The sequence below is a fragment of the Neofelis nebulosa genome, chromosome 4 (assembly GCF_028018385.1).
Source record: "Neofelis nebulosa isolate mNeoNeb1 chromosome 4, mNeoNeb1.pri, whole genome shotgun sequence".
Lineage (NCBI taxonomy): Eukaryota > Metazoa > Chordata > Mammalia > Carnivora > Felidae > Neofelis > Neofelis nebulosa.
Genome location: NC_080785.1, coordinates 69,803,949 through 69,810,485, shown reverse-complemented (window position 1 = coordinate 69,810,485; position 6,537 = coordinate 69,803,949). Strand labels below are relative to the sequence as shown.

General features: G+C 36.8%; 1 non-coding gene across 1 annotated transcript; it reads left to right on the top strand.

The window, feature by feature from the left end:
• The first annotated feature begins 4,373 nt into the window (after nucleotides 1-4,373).
• Nucleotides 4,374-4,480, top strand: LOC131511173 (U6 spliceosomal RNA). The gene has a single exon (XR_009261378.1). It is a non-coding gene; the product is annotated as a U6 spliceosomal RNA (small nuclear RNA).
• The last annotated feature ends 2,057 nt before the right edge of the window (nucleotides 4,481-6,537 follow it).

Below are 6,537 nucleotides of genomic sequence, written 5' to 3'. Positions count from 1 at the left end.
CCAGGCCTAGAAGAACAGTAGCTGGGTCTAATTGTCAAGAAGGAGGCTCAATGACTAGAGTATGTGTGTGTTTGGGGGCAGGGAACATCAGAGAGCTCTCTTTATAAACAAGCTCTCTTTATAACAACTAAAGCTCCAGTCTGGACTCCAGATCCTAGGTCTGGAAGTGTGATTTACTTTTGCAAAGCCTCCCTCTACCACTGCATAGCTGCTGCTCTAAGTCCTGCATTGGTGAGGATTGGCTTGGGTACTGGAATTATCTGGGGAGAGCCATATGCTGATGCAGGGAGATGCTGGAGAAAGGAAAAACAAGAGGAAGGGCAAGGAGAGTTGGGCAGAGGAGAATTAGGTATATTACATACTTCATCAATGTGCCCTTTCTAGAATGTAAATTCTGTAAATCCTCTACCCTACAGTATTCTCTAGAAAGCTGACATTTGCCCAAGTCCTAATAGAGCTTCATACACACAGAGGGTGTTCAAAAACATTATCAGGTGATAACGTCTAGCAGTGTCAAGCAATTGGCTCTCCTTTGCATTCTCGCTGCTCAGAGAATGAAAATATATGTGCAGCCAGCCTAAAGGGACTTTCCTTTTGTGTTATAGACCAGCATTTAAGCTTAGCTGCAGGATTCTCAGACTAGATAGTCTTCATTGTCCTGGAAGCTGGGACAGATGTGGAAAAGATAAGTAGGAAAATCTGTACTAATTCCTGTGAGTTTCCCATGTATTTTATTTTTAATTTGTTCCTTTGGGTGTAGAGTTTGTGCTTTTTTGTTTTATTTTTAACAAGCAGACTGTGTGAGTTCTTGTTTCATATCTTTCTCACACATATTAGAAAAATAATAGATTCTGGGTACTATGTTTTTGTGTATTATTTTGGCTTTTTCTGCTAGGTTCACCTGTCACTATTTCTATCCAAATGACTTTCATAACACTCAGGAAGTACCAGAAGGATATACCTAATAATTTCCCTGCCTTCCTTTACCCTTCCACCCAATTCCATGCTGGGAAGCCTCTTTTATATCAGAAACCATATATATATCACCAAAGAAATCAGCACTAACAGGAGCATCCTTAAATTAGTTCTTCTGAGGTTTGATTTCTTGAAAGAGAATATTGAAAAGTTAACACTAAAGACTTCAAGTGACTGAGGTTTCTGGAGGCCACAGGAACAAATTTAATTATACTGTCCTGTACCTCCTAACCAAGACCTGTGCCCTATTTGGCACTGGTTATTTTCCTGAACCACTTCATCTGAGCACTCATATTTTGGTGATATCAGGGTCCACAGAGATGAACAGTGGAATTTCACCTAGATTATGTTTGGCCCTCCACCTACTTAAATGGGAAGTTATTGTGTTCACCTGAAATAAACATAAACATAAACATAGTAAGAACAGCTCTAAAATAGGCATGCTAAGCCATGGGACTTACTCATTTCTCATTCAAATGAAAGACATTCTTATGCCCCCTATCCAGACTAAAAATGATTCTGAATATTTAAACTGTGTGTTTAAAATCCATTCTAATGGCATGACACATCCTGTTGTAAAACCAAGATACTCCAGAAAAATCCTTAAAATCTCTCAACACTCAGCATAATCCTAACTGCCATCAGTTCTGTGACCACTGCTTTTCACAAAGTCAATATTTGAGCCATTTTACTCTAAATTGACTAAGTTTCAGCAAAGGATGGAAAATAAAGAATCACTATCGCTCATATTAGTTTTCATTTACATATCATATTGTCTACAAATTATTATCTGTAGCATGGGAGGACATAGAGACAATATGTACCCACATAGCTTATATCTCTGATTTAGTTCTTTCTATCAAGGAGAGGAGAACAACTAGACATTTCTGTGCTAATTTGCTTAACACTTCCTCTTAGGGGACTTAGAACCTTCCTGATAACATTTACAGTTTTCTAGAAGAGACTGTATTTAATCTGTATTTGTTTTATGAAAATATCCATTGGTTTTATTGCACAGTCACCCAGTTGTGTGTTAATTCAACGGCTCAATAGTAAAGCTAAAATATAGCTATGACAACTTTAAAACTAATAATGCCACAAAAAATTAATTTGTATCTCATGTAAAAAATAAGAACAATTAATGACAATTAAACTGTCATTTGTTCCTATAATTCTCTTAAGTACATTACACAAAGACATCTGGTACATTAAGAAAATTGAAGGGTGCCTGAGTGGCTCAGTCAGTTAAGCGTCAGACTTCAGTTCAGGTCATGATGTTCACAGTTCATGAGTTCGAGTACTACGTCGGGCTCTATGCTAACAGCTCACAGCCTGGAGCCTGCTTCGGATTCTGTGTCTCCCTCTCTCTCTCAGCCCCTTCCCTGATCTCTCTCTCTCTCTCTCTCTCTCTCTCAGAAATAAGTAAACATTAAAAAAATTAAAAAAAGAAGAAGAAAAGAAAATTGAGACTTAGGTGTTTGGCTTTCAGAGAAATGGAAATTGTCCTGACCTTAATATGAAGATGCTTTTGATTTTCTCACATATGTGAAATTTCTGTGACCCCTGATTTATTTCTTGGCTGTTTTGTGGTACAAAAATACAGTTTAAAATAAGTAAAGAAATAAAATAAAATTATGTTCATCCATAGTACTCATAGAAATCTGTATCCAAAACTCCATTAACAATAACATACCTTCAGTTCAAGTAACACCCATCTAGATGGAGAGATGAACAGATCTGAATTATACATAAACTGATACTTAAGCCTCACCACACAGATAATTAATCTCAAGTAGTACAAGAACTTTCATGTTTCTTTCCTTGATTTTGCCGCAGGTATTAACCACCCAAAAAGTAACAGGGCTGTCTTTAAACATCTCTGGCAAACAGCTGGGTAGCGTTTCACATGACATAACAAGAACTTCACTAAAATGACTCCTAAAAAATTAAAAGCTAGTTTGGATCACTGTTATCTTTGGGTGCTTGGGGCCATTTGGAGTGGAAAGAATTCTGCAGTTAATTAGAAATGCACACAGTGAGGAAGTGAAGTCTGACAAGGTTTCCTTTCAATGGTTAGTCTAGTTCTAAAGAGTATATGTTGCAGTTCACAAAAAAAGTTGATGCCCCCAGTTTGAGTTTGACTTATCTTAGCCTCAATATCTAAGAGCATTCTAATTGTCCCTGAGATCAGACACAACCCAGTAGAAACAAGATTTTCTCAGCCTGTCTTTAAAATAGCACAAGTAGCAAGGGAAACAAAAGGTAAAATAAACTATTGGAACTACATCAAAATAAAAAGCTTCTGCACATCAAAGGAAACAATGAACAAAATTAAAACGCAACTATGGAATGGGAAAAGATATTTAAAAATGACATATCTAATAAAGGACCAGTATCCAAAATTTATAAAGAACATATACAACTCAACACCCAAAAACCAAATAATTCAATTAAAAAATGGGCAGAAGACATGAACAGACATTTCTCCAAAGAAGATACACAGATGGCTGATAGACACATGAAAAGATGCTCATCATCAGTTATCATCAGGGAAATGTAAATCAAAACTACAATGGGATATCACCTCACACATGTTAGAATGGCTAAAATCAACAACACAAGAAACAATGGGTGTTATAGAGAAAAAAGGGACCCTTATGCGCTGTTGGTGGGAATGCAAACTGGTGCTGCCTGCCATGGTAGAAAACAGTATGGACGTTTCTCAAAAAATTAAAAATAAAACTACCTTTAGATCCAGAAATAGCACTACTGGGTATTTACACAAACAATACAAAAACATTAATTAAAGAGATATATGCACCCCTATGTTTACAGCAGCATTATTTACAATAGCCAAGATTTACAAGAGCCAGTGGACAGCCAAGTGAAATGGAATATTATTCAGCCATAAAAAAGAATGAAATCTTGCCATTTGCAATGACATGGATGGATATAGAAAGTATAATGCTAAGTGAAATAAGTAAGATAGAGAAAGACAAATACCATATGATTTCACTCATATGTGGAATTTAAGAAACAAAACAAGCAAAGGGGAAAAAATGAGAGAGTCAAAGCAAGAAACACGTTCTTAATTATAGAGAATGATCTGATGGTTACCAGAAAGGAGGTGGGTAGGGGGATGGGTTACATAGGTGATGGGGATCACTTGTGATGGGTACAAGGTGATGTATGGGACTGTTACTATATTGTACACCTGAAACTAGTATAATGCTGTTTGGTAACTGGAGTTTAAAAAAACTTAAAGTAAGGGGCACCTGGCATGCTCAGTCAGAAGAGCATGTGACTCTTGATCTCAGGTTCTAATATGAGCCCCACACTGAGTGGAGAGATTGCTTAAATAAACTTAAAAAACTCTAAAGTAAAAAAATAAATACATAGTGCTCACTTCGGCAGCACATATACTAAAATTGGAAGGATACAGAGAAGATTAGCACGGCCCCTGTGCCAGGATGACATGTGAATTTGTTAATCATTCCACATTTTTATGGAAAGAAAGAAAGAAAGAAAGAAAGAAAGAAAGAAAGAAAGAAAGAAAGAAAGAAAGAAAGAAAGAAAAGAAAGAAAGAGAAAGAAAAAGGGAGAGAGAGAGAGAGGGAGGGAGGAAGAAAGAAAAATAAAACAAAATAACACAAGTATATCATAATCCTAATTTCAGTCCTGAATATGCAAGACTAATTAATAGAGGAGACTATTGAAGCATTAATAATAACTGATTGGCATTTTTAATGGTCCCCAAATAAAGTATCTTGTAATAACAGCATATTCTCATATTATTTTTCCTTTGTGAGTACCCTCAGCTGGCAGATGATTTTCAGGGATTCCGCACAGTAAAAAGATAGTAATTAGCTTAATCAATTAATCACATTAACGCCCTCTAAATTTTAAATAAAACATATAGGGATAAGTAGCCAGTCATCAGGGAGGGGAGCAAGGCATAGATGTACAGAGAGAAAAAGAGATACCACAAGAAGGATATTGGAAGCAGCAGGAGTTAGTCCCTGAAACTGCCTCAGAAGCTCACGTTTGAAGTCTAAGTATGTGCCAGGCTTTAAACACTTTACCTGCATCATTTTATTTAATTCTTACAACCGTATGAGATACTCTATCATTATCCCTATTTTTCATATGAAAATGCAAAGGTTTAAAGATGTGAAGTGACAAGAACACCATCGAGGTCTGCCATCAAGATTGAAAAACCTGTGCTGTGCCAGCTAAGAACACAGCCAGAAAGAGCCTCTGGCTATAGCTCTTAGTATCATTTTCTCCTGGTCCTGAAGAAGTCAAGTTTCTAAGCAAGCAAGCCTTCTCTGAATTAGTGTTGATTCTACCTATTATGGAAATGAGAAGAATACTGGTAAGTGAAGGAAAACAATTCTTAATGAAACTCATATTTGGCTTTCTGGACATCAGAGTGGAAAACTGAATACAAACATTCTGTGTCACTACTCCAATATCCTCAAAAGCACTAATTATTTCCTCCCTCTTTCAAGATTACCATTGTCCAATGAGCAAGATTACTAATAGTCATTAGAAGCAACTTGTGCATATTGAGAGAGTAAGTAGTAAGGCAAAGATAGAAGTCTAGGAGCCCCTTTGCTTACTGGTCCTCCAGAAAGATACTGGGACTCCCAGAAAACAAGACTCCTTCAAAAAGAAAAAAATGAACAGGAGATAGTGTATTTCTCATTGCTTCTTACCTCCCCTCTGTGATCACTTAATTCCTGTGTCACAACAGGAGGTAAACTTGAGGTTGATGGTGAACTCTTTCCCAGAAGCTTCTGGCACTTATATTATTACCTCCTAGTCATCTACTAAAAGTCATGTATTGTTAAACACATAAGAATCTCTTTCTCAATCTCAAAAGTGTGTGTGTGTGTGTGTGTGTGTGTGTGTGTGTGTGTTCTCCACTCCACTTGGCATATACTCATCAGAGAATTTCACAAAACACCCAGTTTATAGTTCAATTTCCCACTCAAGTCGTCAGTGACCCCACCGGAATGACAGGAGGGGTCTTTCTCTTTCTTTATCAATATGACAAGAGGAGCATTTGCTTGTATTGGTATCTTTACTTTGAAGTGAAGTGAAACCCCACCGCTTTTATTTTGTTGGTAAAAATCCTTAAGAACCCTCCTATCTTTGACCCCATATGGAGTCCTATAATCTAGTCTCACTTGGGGCACCAGAACCTTTTAGGCCATCACTGCTGAAATTGGTACTGGAAAGGAAAATAATATCTCTCAGAAAAGCCAGAGAGACTAACAGGAAATTGTGTGAGGAGAATATTAGAAAGAAAAAAGCTGAGAGGGATTTTCATGTTTCATTTTTACTCTCACTTTTAAGGTTAACTCTTTGTTGTTTATAATACTCGTTTGCTTCACTTTGAATCACACATTTTTGTGAATCAGCTTTAGGACTAAAGCATTGTAAAGCATTGAGAAAATAATTGGTTTTCAGAAGAGTTTCTTAGAGCTCTTATTTCCTGTATACAGCACACCATCCAAGAGGATTTTGCATCAGTGTCTGGTAAAGATAAAATGATAC